This window comes from Acinonyx jubatus, chromosome B4 (assembly GCF_027475565.1).
Source record: "Acinonyx jubatus isolate Ajub_Pintada_27869175 chromosome B4, VMU_Ajub_asm_v1.0, whole genome shotgun sequence".
Lineage (NCBI taxonomy): Eukaryota > Metazoa > Chordata > Mammalia > Carnivora > Felidae > Acinonyx > Acinonyx jubatus.
In genome coordinates this window covers 134,178,365-134,196,219 of record NC_069387.1, presented here as the reverse complement: position 1 = coordinate 134,196,219, position 17,855 = coordinate 134,178,365, and positions in this window count along the sequence as shown.

Genomic DNA, 17,855 nt, shown 5'->3' with positions numbered 1-17,855 from the left:
GCCCTTTGGATTGGGCCCAAGTGTGGCCCAGGGGATTGTCAACATGAGACGGGATTGCACATAGTCTCTGTGACGATGAGGTCACTGGGTGAGAGTGGATGGCGAGGAAGGCGCATACGGGCGGGAACGGAGAGGTTTCTGGAGAGGTTCTTGCAAAGCTCGCAAGGCTGTGTAGGGCCTGAGCCCGCGAGCTCCAGGGCCGTCCATTGAAAGGGGGCCTCGGGATTGTGCTTTCTTCTCCAGCAGCTTCCACCCACTCTTGTGAAAGCGTAGAACTCCTGGAGAGGGTTGGGAATTTTACAGGTGGCGTGACAGAGGGAGAGAGGGAGGAGGGCTGAAGGTGTTTGTAAGGAAAGGGGCACCCGGTGTGTCAAGCTCACTAAACACGGAGGCCGTCAGACTGAGGTGGCTCCTCAAGTCTTAGCAGTCCTGCCTGTAGCGCCTCAAGGTTGAGAAGCCAAAACCCCTGGGCACCTGGGCAACTCAGTGGGTTTAGCATCCAACTTCGGCTCATGATCTCATGGTTCGTGAGTTCAAGCCCCGAGCTGGGTGAGTTCGAGCACCGTGCTGACAGTGCGGAGCCTGCATGGGATTCTCTCTCTCCCCCCACCCCCCGCCCCTCGCTCACTTGTGCCCATTCTCTCGCAGAAAAGAAAGAAGGAAAGAAAGAGTGAAAGGAAAGGAAACAAAATGAAATAAAATAAAATAAAAAATAAAAATATGTATAAAAAAAAAAGAAGAAACCAAAACCTAAGGACGATCCATCACAAACAGCCCACCAGGCTTTCCCAAATTAGCCCAATGCCCTAGTTACAGCCAGGCAATAAAGTCCTTGCTGTGCTTCTGTCCCCTCTAGAAAGTCCTGTCCCTGGCTCCCAACCACTTCATGTGTGACACGCCCCGGTTCACGTCCATTTGCTCAGATAAACTCTTACAGTTTTTAATCTGCCTCCGTGTATCTTTGAACGGGTGGGCCACAGAATGTAAGCTGGGGGAAGAGGGATGTGAGAGCCAGAAAGGGGATGTGGGGGGCGGCAAAGCTGCAGCGGGGTCAGTGACCTGGGGGTCTCGATGCGGCTGCGGCTCCCCTGAGGGGGGACGCGGCTTGCAGAGGAACGGGTGGGGGTCCTTGGACGGGAGGATGCTAACGGGGTCCCCCGGGGGATGAGCAGTCAGCAGAGGTGGTCACGTGAGGGTATGACGACGGGGTGGAGGGCAAGACCATCTACGGAACTCTAGGGCCCGGGAGCCTGGAACGTGGATGCCGTGGTCCCCAGGAAGGGCGGCCCGAGAGGGTCCATCCAGGGGCACGAGACCATCCAGGGGCAGCAGCAGCAGGCTCGGGTATGAACCGTGAAGTGGGCACGTGAGTCGAACACGGGGGATTGGAGGGATGAAGGAGGAGAGACAGTCTGGAAGCAGGGGTGAGGAGCAAGGAGGATGCCCACTGAGAGAGAACCCAGTGTCCTGGGCGTGGCATCGGGGGTAGACCTGCGGGGTGGTGGCTGAGGATCGCTAAGGACCACGGCCACCACCACCAAACTCTTAAAGGGTCTGTGACCCCAAGATGTTGAAGACACACGGCCCAGGTCTGTCCCTCGAGCCTGATACGAAACAGAAGCTCTGTGATGTGCAGGAACAGAGGGTTCAGCTCACCTCAGGCCTGGGGCCTCCCCCCGCCCCCACCCCGGCAGAACCAGAGGCAGCCTGGGACTCGGGGCCAGCCCCTTGCTGTCTTGGGATTTTTGCCCCTCCCCGTTGGGACATTTGCAGGCTGGGCCTGGTGTGGCCCTCTGGCGAGCTGGGGCCACCTCACCGCGTCCCTCTGGGGAATAGTCACTCCTTGGGGCGGTACTGATGTTAATACTAATATTAATAGCCATCGAGAGCGTGCTCTGTGACAGGCACTGTGCTAGGATTTGTACCCAGATTTTGTTTCACGCTCACAATAAGCCGGTGAGGGAAGCCATGTTCTGACCCCCACCCCCCCCTTTCACAGATGAGGAAACAGGCTTAGAGGCTGAGTGACTTGCCCTTGGCCAGCAGGAGGTGGGGCCAGGCCTGGAAAACCCAGGCAGTCTGATCCCCTCTTCGCTGGAGAAGGGCCACCTAAGTTAGGGAGGAGGAAGGGGGATCGGGGAGGGCTTCCCGGAGGAAGTGACATTTTCATGGATTTGAATCCACACATGTTACTTGCCTGGCTCGTCCCCTGGAGGCAGGGGACCCGGGTGGGCTGGTCTACATCTCTGTCCCGAGTTCCCAGCACCGGCCCTGGCGCAGGCGGAGGGGGCTCAGTGACTCTGAGAAATGAATGCGCGAGGAGCATCTTCTCTGGTCCCCGCCTCGTCCTCACTGACCCCACGCCAGCCTGTCTTGCTTACCAGGACAGTCCACCACCCTCGACGCCCAGTGGCCTTGGCACCGGGTCCCGGCACGCCCTCAGTCCTGGCAGTGAGTCCCAGGCCAGGGCCAGCTCACCTCTGGGCCAGGGAACTGAAGGGGTGGTGGGGCCGGCCGCGTGCGGACCAGTGGTGAGAACAGGACATTCCTGACTTGGGGAGACACTACCCCCGGCTCCCACCCCACCTCCCCAGAGCCTCAAGGTCAAGCCCCCTCCTGCCTCAGTGCATCCGCGGGGCTCACCGTGGTGCTGATCATCAGCCCCGGCAGGTGACCAGGGGCGGGCCCGGTTAGAAGTGGGGGCAGGCATTTCAGAAGCTGTGTGCGTGTGTTGGGGTGGGGAGCACGGGGACCACGCGGTTTGGGGAAGGTACCCCGAAGTGCTCCTGATGCCCACAGCCGCCTTGAAATCCAAGGCTGTTCCTGGGTTCGCGCCCTGCGTTGGGCTCTGAGCTGACAGTGCTGCACCCGCTTGGGATTCTCTCTCTTTCCCTCTCTCTCTCTCTCTCTCTCAAAAAGAATAAATAAATAAACTTAAAAAAATACATTAAAAAAAACAACCCTCTTCTATCTGTTTACAGTGACCTGGAGGCATTTGTAATGAAGGAAGCAGATTCCTTTGAAGAAATTGTAAAGGCGGCCGCAGAGGAGGAGGAAAAGCCGCTTTAAGAGCTCGTGCCCACCTAAAATCAGAAGACGGACCGGCACCCACTGCAGACTCCCAATGCCCCTCGCTCTGGTGCCTCCCGGATGGCGCCTCACAGGGAGGAAGGCCTTCAGCAGCCAGACAGGCTTCCAGAAGGGCCCGGCAGAGCGGGAGGGAGTGCCTGGCCCACTTTTCTGGGAGAAAAGGCAGCGGCACTGAAATGGAAGCAGCGAGGCTGACCCAGTGGGCAGGGCACAGACGGAAAACACTAGGGCATTGGAGACACAGGGCACAAAAAGCATCAGGTAACCCGAGGCCACACTGGGGTGGAATTTCTGGCTGGACTCGGCCTCTGCAAATGGCCCTGAGATGAGACGGACCTGCCCTGTTACCCAGAGAGCCGGTGGGACCAGCCTGCTCGTGTGGCCACCTACTGTATGCACAGGGTGAGCACACAGATGGCCAGGGCGCTGTGGGCAGGGCATGTGGCTCCTACAGGTCACTCGGGAAGTCTGCGTGGCCTTGGCAGGCTGGGCTTGGCGTCTGCGTCCGGGTGACCTCAGGCCTCCGCACGAGACCCCACACGACGCCTCAGGGTCATCGCCGAGAATTCGCCAGGTGAATTTATTTCTTAAAAGCCGGGACCGTAAGAAGCAGATGGGGTCAGCGTGGAGTCCTGGCTGCAAGAGCTTGGGAGAGCCCCGAACACAGACCAGCAAGGTCGTGGTGAAGGAGGCTGTTCCCCAAATAATTCCCTCGGGAAATGGGAGAGAAAGGGGGCAGGGCCGCAGCACGACGGAGAGAGAAGCCCGATGAAGCTGAGAAGGGACAGCTGGGGACGTGGGGACCAGCCAGGCAGGGCAGTGTGGGTGCAGAAGGCCACCAGCACCCTTCTCCGGTGTCTGGCCTGGGGGAGTGGCCTGAAGGTGAAACAGCCCTGGCCCTTGCCCTCACCCCCCAGGTGGTCTGTCTGTCCCTGTGGGGTCCCGTTCGCTCCCCTGCTGGCTCGCGGGGCCACCAGGCCAGGCCCCCGCCTGACTGGCCCTCTGGCTCGGGGCAGGCTGGCACTCCCCGCTGTCTGGGTGCCCTGCCTCTTACATCCAGTTCCCCTGGGCTGCTTGGTTTGGCTGCCCTGGGATTCCGCCCCCCCCCCCCCCACCCCGGGGGCTTGGCTTGGCTCAGCGAGTGAGGAGGGAGGGAAGGTGGGGGTGAGTGCAGAGGAAGTTCTGACACCCACGGGGTGAGCGTGACTGAGGGTTGTTGACCGCTTCTGTTCCCATCTCAGTGCTGTCATTTCCTGGTGCCGGACCCTGGGTCTCACGCCAAGGTCCTCAGTGTCACTGTCAGGATGCGGACAAAATACCTACCACCTGGTAAGGGTCTTGGGCATGAAGTGCCCCATGGCGCTGAGCCCTTAAAAGGCACCAGGGTTGGTGGCTGTGATTATCATCGTGGCTGGCGGGGGACAGACGGCCGCCATTGTCACGCCCCTGGGACGCTGGGGAGGGCGGGGCAGGGGCGGGGGCTGCTTCTGCGGCACCTTTCTGCTGCCGTGCATCCCTGCTTCGCTGAGTCCCCACAACCATCCCAATGAGAGATGCCCCGGTCACCCCCACTTTACAGATGGGGAAATGGAGGCCCAGAGAGGTGGAGTGACTTACTCAAGGTCTCCGATCTGGTCACTGGCAGAGCTGGGATTAGAAACACATGTGTCAGTTCGCAAAGCCCTTTGCTTACTGCCCTACAGCAGAGCCATTAAAGGTACTCAGGGCAAGAGTTTCTGGGGTCAGGGGAAGGACAAGCCCATCCAGAACCCCTACACAACAATTTGGGGTAGGATGGGCCCTCTGGACACATGGACGTGCAGCAGTGCAGGGCATAGACCAGAGCCAGGCTGCCTGGGCTCCAGACCCAGCATTGCTAGTATTCAGCTGTGTGACCTCGGGCAAGTGACTTCACCTCTCTGGGCCTCAGTGTGAAATGCAGGTAATCTGAGTGCATCGCTTCCTGGAGTCATTATGAGGAATGAGATGAGCTAATCATTGGAAAAGTGATGAGAACAATTTCTTAGTAAAAAGAGAAAAGAGAGAGAGAGAGAGATGAATGAGACCAAAAAGTAGGAGCTGGAGAGAGAATTGGGCTTTAGAGCCAAGCAGGTGGCACAGAGCCCCCAGGTCCTGAAACGCATCAGAAGTGACAGCCATGGGCAAGTTACTTCACCTCTCTGTACCTCAGTTTCCTCATCTTCAATGACAGGCGCAAGAAAATCCGCCTAAGAATCCGGAAAGTGAGTTCTGTGGTTCTCAGGAGGGGCCACCCTGTTCTCCTCTCCATGGGGGATATTTGACAATGTCTGGAGGCTTTTTTTTTTTTTTTTTTTTGAGAGAGAGGGGCGCCTGGATGGCTCAGTTGGTTGAGCGTCCGACTCTTGGTTTTGGCTCAGGTCATGATCCCAGGGTCGTGAGATCAAGCCCCACGTCCAGCTGAGAACGGTGAGATCGTGACCTGAGCCAAAGTCGGACGCTCAACCGACTGAGCCACCCGGGCGCCCGCCGCCTGTATTTATTTTTGAGAGAGCGTGACCAGCACACCCTAGTTAGAGAGATGGCCCCCTGCCCGGGAGCAGCTCTGAGCCTTGGCCGGAACATGTCCCTAAGGACCACGCTGCTTTAAAGAAAGGCTGGGGCACGCCCATACTTGCCCTCTGAGCAAACCTCACAATGTCTCCAAGGACCCTAAAAAGAGACCCCAGGGGAAGAAATGAACAAACGCAATTCACAGTCTCCTTGGTGACTCGCTTCCTTTTTATAAGCAAATTTAATTGTTCAATCTGTTGCATCAGGAGAGAAACTTTAGAAAACCCAGACGGAAAATCACCAGTAACCTCGCACCCTTGCCTCTCAGAGGTATTTTAGGTACTTGGCAGACCGGCTTTAAGGCATGGCCGGGCCTCAAAACTTTGTGGCTCGGGGCAAGTGCCTGGCCTCAGTTTTCCCTCCTGTAAAACGGGGACAATGGGACCTACCGCTCAGGACTCCCATGAGGTTAAGACCACGCATGCCAGCAGAGTGCAGATGAATCCGGGGACCCTCTCCACTGTGGCCTGCTTTCCGAAAGTCACCAGCGCTCACGCGCCCCTGCTCCTACGTGGTCACATCCTCACGGTTGGTGGAGACCATCCAGGCCTCCTCCGTGGCACACATCAGGACATCGCGGGAGCAGCCTGTCTGCCCCGGAGTGGCCTCGGAATCACAGTCACGGTGTATCGCAGAGAAGGAAAGGCGGGGAGTGGCCTGGGCACGCACACGTTCACAGCCGCAGGGACAAGAACCAGCCAGCGGTGTGGCCGCGGGGGCATCTTGTCTCCACCGATTTGCAGGGTTCTTTTGTGTTTTTTTTAACCACCAGCAAGAGCTCCTGGCCCTGGTCCCTGCCCTTCCCTCCTGCTGAAAAACCGGAAAGAAAGCACTTCCTGGAGCCCCGACCGGGAGGCCTGGATGGCCTCGCTGACCAGCTGAGTCGGTCATTTAACCTCTGTGTCGTGTGGGTCTGCTGGAAAGAGCCAATTGTCCTGTGAACTGGGGACTTCAGAGCCCCAGCGAGGGAGACTCGAGCGGTCTCACTGAGTCTCTATTTCCCAATCCGTACGTGGGGATGATGACAGGGCTGCCTTCAGAGGTTTGCCAGGAAGATGAAACAGGTAAGTGCTGTTCCCACTGCCTGGTAGAGGTCCCAGCCCCAGATCTCCCACGCCATTCGGGTCTCAGCTTCAAGTTCATCGCCTCCAGGGAGCCCCCCATGCAATATACAACACAATATCGAGTAGCCCCTCTCCAGTACCTGTCACTACACTTCTTACTGTCTGACCCATCTCTGGCTCACTTTCTTTCTTTTTTTAAAAATTTTTTTTAATGTTTATTTTATTTTTGAGACAGAGAGAGACAGTGTGTGAGTGGGGGAGGGGCAGAGAGAGAGAGAAGGAGACACAGAATCCGAAGCAGGCTCCAGGCTCAGAGTTGTCAGCACAAAGCCCGACGCGGGGCTCGAACCCACGAAGCACGGGATCATGACCTGAGCCGAAGTTGGACGCTCAACCGACTGAGCCACCCAGGCGCCCCTGGCTCACTTACTTTCGAAAAATGTATTTATTTGTTGGGTGCCTGGGTGGCTCAGTGGGTTAAGCATCCGACTTCAGCTCAGGTCATGATCTCGCAGTCTGTGGGTTCAAGCCCCACATGGGGCTCTGTGCTGACCGCCTGGAGCCTGCTTCGGATTCTGTCTCCCTCTCTCTCTGACCCTCCCCAAGTCGCTCTCTCTTTCTCAAAAAGAAACACTAAAAAAAAATCTAAGAATGTATTTATTTGTTTATTGTCTACCCCACAATAATAAACGGCAGGGCCTTTGCCCGTCTGGGTCTCAGCTGGATGCCCAGGACCCCGACCTCCAGAATGATGCTCCCAGATCAAGTGAGTCCTTCCTCTGGGAAGGCCTGCTCCCGTGTCCACACTGCTGGTGGACTCAGCCCCATCACAGGGCACCCCTCTGACATGCAGCAGCTTCAGAGCCAGCAGGCTGCCCCTGGCTTCCAGGCCCAGCTGGCCTGGGTCCTGGCATCTGGGGTGCCATCGGTTGGAGGAGTTGTCGGCCCTGACATGTCCTGCAGCCAGTGGACCTGGACTGGTCAGAGGAGGAGACACGGAGAGACACGGAGACCCTGGTCAAAGGGGTCAGGAGACATTTTTGTACTTGGACGTGTCCAGGTGTGGGGGGTGCTGTGACCCAGACTGTGAATGCTGGGTAAGCTTTCGCGCGGTGTCAGCCCCCGAGTGGGGGCAGGGGTGTGAATCTAACCCTCCCACCCCTCCCCCACCCGCCCCTGCCGACGCGAGCCGGGCTGGTCCCTACACTTCCAATGCCTCCCACTTCTACATCACGGAGCCTGGTCCGGCGCTGGTGTGTCCCCCCCCCCCCGCCGCCCCCCACCGCACCCCCACCTCCGGGGCCTCGGGGCTTCAGGGCAGACTTGAGCAGTGGGTGCCGGGGAGCTGGGCTCTGTCCATGCCTGGGGATGGAGGTAATGAGAGCAGGAGGGAGAACTGGGAGTCGCGGTGTGAACTTGGCCTCTCTGGGCGGCTCAATTTCCCCATCTGTTAGCCAGCGGCTTGGCTTGTCTGCAGGAGCCAGAGGGACCCCGGCGGCGAGGAAGAGAGTAGGGTGCAGCGTCCGGCCTGGGGAGCCCCAAGAACGTGCGCGCGTCGCGGACATGGTTGGGGGGCGCCCTCGCTGGGGCAGCGGGTCACCCGGACCAGGTAGAGGCCCAGGAGGCCGCAGCCCGAGAAGGACAGGCGCCAGCCGCACCCGGGCTCGTCCACCGGCAGCGGTGGGAGTCGAACCCCGGCTTTCCTATCCCTCCCGCTCCGCTCCGTAAGCGTAAGCGTGAGTTTGCGTCTTTCTAAGGCGGCGGGAGCACCCCGCCCCTCCCCGCCCACCCTCGTGACGTCACCGACCTCAGGCGGCTGGGCACGCGGACTCTCCGGCTCCGTGGATCACCGACCGGAGCAGGTGCGGCCGCGGCGCGCCGGACCCCGGCCCGCACACCGCACACCGCCCCGCGCTGGGGGTTCCGGTCCTCAGCTCCACGTCCGCTGGGCGAACTCCTACTCACCCTTTACCGCCCACTCAGACGCCACTTCCTGGGGAAGCTGGGCTCACCCTTCGCTCCTTACCCTCTTTATGTGACTCCAGACTCTGGCTCCAACGACCCCGCGTTTTCCGCGCTGCCCAACACCTGTGGCCGTGCGCCAAGCTGCCCCAGGGCCCCATCGCTGCTCTTCGCGTTTGGCCCCAGCAGTGCTCTCCACTCCGGCCTTAGGGTGCTGGGGGTAGCCCTCCTCCACCCCATCGTTGGCCTCTCCAAGAAGGCCTCTGCGGTCCTAAGTGGCCTGGGTGCACGCCGCCGGAGCGCCTCCTGCAGGTTGGGACCCACACTGCCCAGGAACCCCCCTGTCCAAATGGTGGACACCTGCTTTCTCCAAGTTTTCCCAAACCTGCCCTTGGGAAACTCCGAGGAGCTGAGGTTGGGGTAGCGGCTTCCGGCCTCCCGGGTCTCAGTAGAGACCCACGCCCCACCCCCAAATCTCCACACCTTCGTCTCTCTCTCCAGGTCGGCCGCGGGAGTAGGTGCCCTGGCTCTTCTGAGCAGGGACACAGAAGGAGGCGCACATCCGCTCAGCGCTTGATAGTTTCCAAAGCCCCTTTTCAAGCACGCCTTCTCACAAAGGTCCTCGCCCTGGTGACATGGTGACCGTGCCCATCTTAGCTCTGGAGAAACAGCGAGGCGACCTTCCAGATCACCCACTGCCCGGCTGTCAGTGCCGCAGCACTGTAGTGACGCTTTACTGGCCCACTGGCCCAGCCGTGGAGCTGGGAGGTGACGGGACCTCTGGCATCCTGCCGAGGCAGATGGCCATCCCCGCCCCAGTCAGCTGTGCCCTTCCTCTCGGCCTCTGTGACCTACTGTAGCACTGGTCACACTGGTTAGTTGTACCCGCCTCCCAGCTTGCATGGGAGGGTTCCTCATCCAAGCGGGGACTGATCTTGTTTACCTAAACTCCCCCGCACTCTGACTGTGTGAGAGGGATTTTGAAAGACCGAATGGTAAACAGCATGAGCCAGGGGCCTGCTACGAGCTTTACAAACGTAACCCGTTTAAATCCCTGTGATGACTGAGTTACGTCCTTTTGCGTCCCCGTTTATCGATGGAGGAAACCAGGGTGCTTGACGTCCAGCAACAGGCAGGGTCACCCGGTGAACAGCTGGGATGTGAGTCCAGGCTCCGGAAATGATTCGCACTGTGGTGCTAAGCAGCCCGCGGCGGTGCTGAGTAGGGGAGAGGGCCCCGGGAGGTTGCTCTACCCCAGGAAATGGAGGGGGATGTAGGGGCTCCCAAGGAAGAAAAGGTGGGGTCCAGGGGGTAGAGGACGGGGCTTGGAGGGGAAAACCTAGAGCTGGGGGCTAGGGGGAGAGGCTTCTATTTTAAGGTTTTTTATTGAGTTATAATACACCCATGGTCAAGGGCACTGATTGTGAATGCACAGGTGGGGGAATATCTTGATTGCAAACACTCATATAGTCAGATCAAACTGTGATGTGTTTCCAGCCCCCGGAGAGCCTGCATACTCCGCCCAGTCACCTGCCCCTGGAGAGACAGAGAGAATGCGAGTGTGGGCTGGCAGGAGGGACCCAGGGCCAGAGAGGGGGTGTGTGCAGGTGTAGGGGTGGGGTCTCTGAGCAGGCTTGGCTGCAGCCGTGCAGGGTGGGGGAGGGGGATAGTGCTCTGTGAGGGCAAAGCTGACTTTCTTTTGGATGTGCTTCTGTGGAAAACGGGTCCCGGGGTGACTATCTCCGGGAGATCTCAGACAGCCACCCCCAATTTGCAAACTCCAATTCCTGAAGCACAAAATACACGGAAACTCAGCTTGGTTCCCAGGCTTCTCCCGCTAACCCTCAGAGCCTGCTCTCTTACCTTACCCGATTCTCACTCCTCCCGACTCCTCCCTGCCTCGGTGCCTTGGCTCATGCTCTTCCCCTCTGCACCCGTCTTCTCTTCCCCACCTAGTGAATCCTCACGCAGCCTCCAACACCCAGCTCAAATGTTGCTTTGTTCTCTGAAGCCTCTGGGACTTGTCCCCACGGAACACCTGGCCCCTGAACTCTACCTTCTTCTGAACTCACATTGGCCATCACCACGTGCCCCAGCCTGCCCCCAGGCCATCACCCACGGATGTGTGTCTCCCTCAGTGGATGGTGGGCTCCCTGGGGGCAGCCACCTGCTCACTCCTCTCAGAGACGCCAGGGCCCTGGAGGCGGTACATACGGGGACATGTCAATTTCTCTTTCTTTCTTGAATTCTAGACCCTCACTGTCCAACATGCTCACTGTTAGCCACTTGTGCTACTGAGCACTTAAAACATGATCAATGCACCAGAGACACTGAATTTATTTTATTTCCAGTAATTAAATTTTAAATTTACAAACCAAAGCAGGTGCAAAATTTTCTTATTAAAGGACTCTATTGTTTTGGGAGGATTACATTCTACTTTAGCTGTTGAAAATTTAATATCCAAATTGGGATGTTTTAAGGGCAAAAGATTTAGAAGTCTTGGAGAAAAAAAGACTAACGTGTCTTGTTAGTACTTTTTTATATTTATTACACGTGGAAGTGATAACATTTTGGATATATTGAGTGGAATAAAACACATTATTGAAAATATCTCACCTCTTTCTTTTTAGCTTTTTTAAATGTGGCAAAAAATTAAAAGTATCATATAAGACTTGCGTTATATTTCTATTAGACTGTGCTGTACTCGAATTTAAGGGGGGAAAAAGGCTGCCCAAGTAGAAAATGGAAGAGGCGTGAAAAGATCCTTCATGAAAAGGAACTGAGCATTTAAGTGGCTGGACACTGTGAGATGTCAGTATGATAAGGCTTACCGGAAGGCTAGTGAGACCTGAGGCCACATTACCAGAAGCAGAGTGTCCATAATGAAGGAGGTGAAAGAGCTGTGGCTGTCCCCGAAGTAGGGGTTTCTGTTCTGGGTTTTGCATCTTAGAGTGGCACTGACCACCTAGAGCGGGTTCAGAGGGTCTACGAGACTCAGTGGTATAAGGACCTGCCTGAGGTCCTGGGTATCTGCCTCTTCAAGGCTGCCCCAGGCAGAGGGAGCAAGTCTGTTCTGGGGTCCCAGAGGGTTGAGCTGGAACTGGCAGTACAGGGAGGTAGATTCTCACACTTAGATTTCTCTTATGGGAAAGAGGGCTCCCTCACAAACAGGAAGTTCCCTCTCAGCAGAGGTGTTCAAGCAAGGCTGGATGACCACTGGGGTGTTGGTAAGGGGACTTGGGCATGAGCTGGGTCCCTAGAGGGTCTCCGGGTCCTTCAAGTCTCAGGCGGAGGCTCTTCGAGGCCTGGCACAGTCACGCCTGTGGGGTGCGGTGGTCCTGGGCTCCGTGTGGTGTGGTCTGGTTCCCTCCCGAGGGCCAGAACCAGCCTCTGATGGCCCTGTGGGTGGGACCCATTCTGGATGCAGCTGGGTCGCCTGCCACCAGGGTGGGTGAGTCAGTGCAGGACAGGGTGATGCCGACCCGGGCTTCCCAAGGCAGCTTGGCTTCTGAGCAGGGTGGAGGGGCAGACGAAGAGCCCAAGAAAAACAGAGTCCAACCCCAGAGCGGTGACTACAGCGAGATCCACCAGCAAAGTAACAGGATATTTGCTCACGCGCAGACATGTCTGGAAGGAACTTCCTACTGCAAAAATTTTCAAGCATAGACCCAGGTAGAGAGATCAGTATCACGGACCTCGCACACCATTGCCCAGTGGCCGCGGTGAGCCACGGACTCATGATGACAGGGGCTGCCTGTCAGGTTAGGGAGCAGGTTAGGGAGTGGGGTTCTAGCTCAGTACACCCTTTAAACCACAGAGAGAAAATGGGGCGGGGAAGTGCCCTGGGGCCTGCCACGACCTGGCTATCGTGAGGTGGAAATTCAGCCTCAGCAGTAAATTCAGGCCCTGACCGAGGTGTTTTCTAGATCCCAGAGACATGACTGAATCTGAATTAATCACCTGCTCCCAAACCTGTTCTGTCTGTGAGGTCCCCATCTCAACTGATGGCCCTGCTGTATACCGAGTCATCCAGATCAGAAACCGGGGTTTCATCCAGACTGTTCCCTCTGCATCGGCCCCGTGTGTGTCTTCAGTTGCAGGTGCTGCCCCATCACCCTCCTGAATGTCTTCCACGGTGGCCACCCGAATCCTAGCCCCATCATCATCTTCCTCTCTGCTGCCTACTGCACCAGTCCTAGCTCCGGTGTCACTCTTCTTACCCTTCCTCCGTGCAGAGGCCACGTCCAATGCCGATCACACTTAACATTTTAAGATCTGGATCTGATGCCAAGCCTCCGTCTGCCTGACTTAGAGGAAGGTCCATTTCCCCAAATATCTCTGAGGTTCTCTGTGGGTGCCTATATCCCTCAAAGCCAGAGGCCCCTACAACTCCATGGAGGGACAGATTCGATCCCGATGCCTACACCTGCTGGTCTCGTTAGGTTAAGCGTACTGGCTGCTGTGGATAGCCAAGTGAGGGGGTCCACACTGCCTGGACAGTCGTTCCCTCGGGGCACCTCTGCTGGGTGTGTCCCCACTCTTGTCACTTCTGTCCTCGTGGGGCTATGATGGCTGATCAGTCCTGCTGGATAACGAGAGAGTGAGCACGCTCCCCCGGCTCCCCAGGAGCCCCACAACCAAGCTGCCTGGGCCCCAAGTGATTCATTCCTTGAATCCACCTTCCCGTGTCCCAGTGCTCAGGCCTGGACACCAGGTCCCCTCGGATAACCCGTTGGGGAGGCCTTTCCTTTTCTTACCTACCACGTGGCCTCTTTCAGGGGCTCCCGTCTGTCTGTCTGTGTGCAACTGAACACGGAACACCAGGAACCCTCCTGCCACCTCTGTCCCTCTGTTCCCTGCTGGCACACCCGTGTTCAGGCTTCCACGCGGACCCCACACGGAGGAAATGCATCCAGCCCGCCCTCATCACCCACTCTCACCAGGGCGTGTCCAGGGCTGGGTCAGCCTCAACTCCACGGGCTTGCACCTGGCCCGGGGCACCGAACTGCTCACTCGGAGAAGCCAGGGCTCCCCCTTCACGCCTGGCCGAGCACAAGGGAAGAGGAATTCTACAGCCACCTCAGTGCTGGTCTGGCCTCTGTCACTGGTGCCTGTCACTCTCAGCGCTCACGAGGACAGGCTGGACTTCATTCCTGGCCCTTATGTACCCAAGAGAAATGGGTCTTTCTGCCTCTTCCTGTGGAAATGACCCATCCGAGCAGCGGGTCAAGCATTCAGTCCCCAAACATCCGAGCCCCGTTTCCTCCAGGCACAGGGGGGGAGGCATGGGCCCTACCCTCACGGTCTGTGAGAGGGCCACATAATTGAGACAGTAACGTGAACAGTAAGCACCGATCGGGTGTTTATCGTAGCCAGGAGCTCTCCCAACACCTTCCCGTATCTGCATGTCAGTCCTATGGAGTAGGCAGTGTTTTGTCCCATTTGAAGGGTGAGGAAACTGAGGCACAGGTCAGTTAAAATTTGAGGTCACCGGCCGATAAGTGTGCCGCCTGCTTTTGAAGCCAGAAAGCCTTCCTCCCTACATATCTAAGTGCGTAGGGCTTTACGGTGTATAAGCACTTGGGGGCAAATTGATCTCCATTCTCTGAACGAATCTGTGTGTGATATCTCATGTAATCTGCAGTTTGGGGAGAAAGGTGCTGTTCTCTCACGGTGAACACGTGCGCGTGCTAAAACAAAGGGGGTACACGGTGAATACATGTCTCTGTCCTGAGAAATCCGTCTGTCCCTGTTCCCCAGGGGCACCGTGTTATCCCCCCTTGTGGATCTTTCCAGAGACATTCTGTCTTAATATCCCCATGCGTTTATGTTCCCTAAAATCCTCCTTTAAAAAAAAAAATCACCCAGGTGGTCAAATCTTAGGCGCAGCGAGGGCAGAAAGTTGGCCCTTTCTCTGGGGACCGGTCCCTGTCAGAGATCTGCCCCCCCTGCCCCTCAACAGCTGAAGAACCTTGAGTGTGTGTTTGTGCCAGAGTTGGTCCGTCTGCCGGGTTGGGTTGTTTCTTCCCGTTTGTTTTAGTGCTTCTTGTTTTCATCCTTCCCTCCATGATTTGAGTTGTTCTTTGTGGGGTGTGTGTGTGTGTGTGTGTGTGTGTGTGTGTCTTCTGATAAACTGGAGGGCCATTATCTGCTGGCAGTGTGCTAGGTAGGCCTTGTCAACCCATACCTGGCGAGGAGATAGGCCCAGAGAGGGGCGGGCACTGGCCCGTGCCATCCAGCCTGTGCTGCCCCGTCTGGGCGAGCTGAGTCAGGAACCCAGCGCAGACGCACCCCAAACTCCAGCCAGCTGTGGCTCTGCAAGGCCAAGAGCAACAGCAGCCCCGCCCCCCATCCCCGGGCACGGGTAAGGTGGAGGAGTGCGTTCGGCCGGCAGGAAGGGATCTGGAAACACAGGGGGAGTTGGGTTTATACCTGCGTGAGGAGTTCGGAGGGAGGTTTGGGAGCCCGGGACTGGAGCCACCATGCAGCGGTTGGGGGCGGGGGGACGGGAAGGAGGTTGTCACTGGAGGCGGCTGCAGGTGTTGGGGTGAGAGGTGATGAGGTAGGGCACCGGGGAGGAGGGAGAGGTGAGGCATCAGAGGAGGCCACAGGAGAGGGCCTGGTGAGTGATGGCAGCACCGGGGAAGGCAGGGGAGGCCCAGTAACGCCTGGCACTGGGAAGGGATGAGAGGGGGCGGGAAGGTGGGAGGTGTGTGGATACAGGTGACGGAGAATTCCAGGCTGGGAGTTCGAGAGGCAAGGCTGGAGGCGCAGGTGCGAGAGAGACAGGGCCGGTGTCTGGAGCCCGTGGGGGAGGGCTGCCTCCTCTGTCAGGGTGGGAACACGGAGCCGGGAGAGGGCACACCTTTCCGTGAGGCCTCCCTTTGCCCAGGTCCCTGTGCCGGAAACATTCTGTGGCCTATTCCTCGGGAGCTTGGCGGGCACCTGGCTGCACGGGACCAGTCACCTGGCAGGACACAGAGACGGGGGCTCTCTGTCGCCTGGGGCCGTCCCAGGTCTGTGCCGCCCACCGACTCGGCCATTGCACCCCAGGCCACAGAAGTGCACCTGCTTCAGCCACACTTACTCCTTACTAACGGCTTTGTTTAGAGCGTTCTGTCCCCACCCGTCTTTTTGCATTGCTGTTTCCTGTTCACAGATGCGCAGACAAGCTCCCAGAGGGCAGCGAATGAACGCCCAGGCCTGCTGAGCCCAGCCTCCCGTCCGCGGGGAGCCGGATGAGAGACCCAGGAAGCTGGGTCCCATCCTCGGCTGCCTGGGACTCCTGCCTGCTTTCCTTCGTGGAGCCCGGGGCCCTGTATCCCAGAGCGGCGGACCTGTGTGTGGGATCCCGGGGCTGAGGCTGAGCCAGCAGCCTGTGTGTGTGTGGATTCTGCCTGTTACCTTCCAGCTGTGTGCCTGTCTGTGACTCAGTGTCCCCTCTGTGCAACGGAGGGTAATCACTCGGCCCCGTGAAAGCCAGGTGCCGGAGGCCTGAGGGCACTGGTGCTCAGACCCCTGTGTGCCCTTGTCCACCCCGCTCAACCCCCACCCCCTTGCCAGCCTCGTTTCGCATGCCTCCCCTCCATGCCGTCTGTTCTAGACCGTGGCTCCCCTCCCTGAGCCCCGGATGCACCCTCTGCTTTCCCATCTCGGTGTCTTTGCTCTAGAACGCCCTCTTTGCATCTCTACCTCCTCTAATCTTTCCTCCCTTCAAGCCCTTTCTGAACTCCTCCTGCAGGTAGGCTTCCCTGACTTGCGTGTACAGTGAGGCCCCCTCCTGGAGGCCCCTACCGCCCAGGTGCTTTTTCCGGGGTGAACACAGGGAGGGGAGAGCATGGCACCCGTGGGATGAGGGCTCCAGCGACAGCCTGGGGAGCTTCCCAGAGAGACTGGCAGTTCCAAACCCCAATAGCTCAGTGGTCCCACGTCTGGAGTTTTGCCCACAAGCTTTTTCCCTGACGCCCCCTCCACTCTCCCCTGGACGGAGCTCAGACACCAGCTCTGCTGTGCCTCATTGTCGACCTCAGTCTCATCTCCAGTATTTCCCCCTCGTCCCCGCTTTCCTTAGTTAAAGAAACCACATTGTGGGGGTGCCTGGGTGGCTCCGTCGGTTGAGCGTCCTACTCTGGATTTCGGCTCAGGTCACGATGCCACGGTTCGTGGGATTGAACCCCACGTCGGGCTCCACGCTGAGCAACTGTCATATGATACTCAGGGGCATTTGTGTGCATGCCCGTGTGTGTGTGTGTGTGTGTGTGTGTGTGTGTGTGTGTGTATGAAGCAGGATCCTCATTCTTGAAAACATTGGGGTCTGATGTAGTTCAATTTTCCCAACGTCCAAGTGGGGGAACTGAGGCCCAGAGCGAGGAAGTGACTTGTCCCAAACCTCAAAGGCAGAGTCCACTGCGGGGTGTAAGTAGCCAGGGGCCTGGCTCTCCAATCGGGGTCCTGGGCCCCGGGGTGGAATGATCTTGGGAGATCCTGGCTCATCAGGACCAGGGCCAGGTGCAGCAGCTGGGATGGAGGGCAGGAGCAGGCAGTTGGTAGGAACCAGAATCTGCCAGCTGCTGACGCCCCCTCCTTTCCCTCCCCCCCTTGTGCTGATGGCCCCAGGCCACATCGCTTATTGACCTCTGGTGTTTAATCCACAGTCTCTCGGTTTTCCAGATAACTCCGCCGCACCCCATCTTGGGCGATCAGGCCTTCCTAGGGCTCAGTCCTGCACCTTCCTTTCTTTTCTCTTTTTAACTTAAAAATACTTGACAAGTAAGCTTCAATAAGCAAAAGTTACTATGTTATTCTCCCAACAAGGGACAATTTCATCCTTTAAAAGAAAGTAAGGACTGGGACGCCTGGGTGGCTCAGTTGGTTAAGCGTCCGACTTCGGCTCAGGTCATGATCTCGCGGTTCGTGGGTTCGAGTCCCGCGCCGGGCTCTGTGCTGACAGCTCGGAGCCTGGAGCCTGTTTCGGATTCTGTGTCTCCTTCTCTCTCTCTGCCCCTCCCCTGCTTGTGCTCTGTCTCTCTCTGTCTCTCAAAAATGAATAAACATTAAAAAATAAATAAGTAAAGACTAAGACCAGAGGGCACAGGGATGATCTGGCTCCCGTCCCAAACGTGAACGGCCGATGCTCTTAGGAGAACG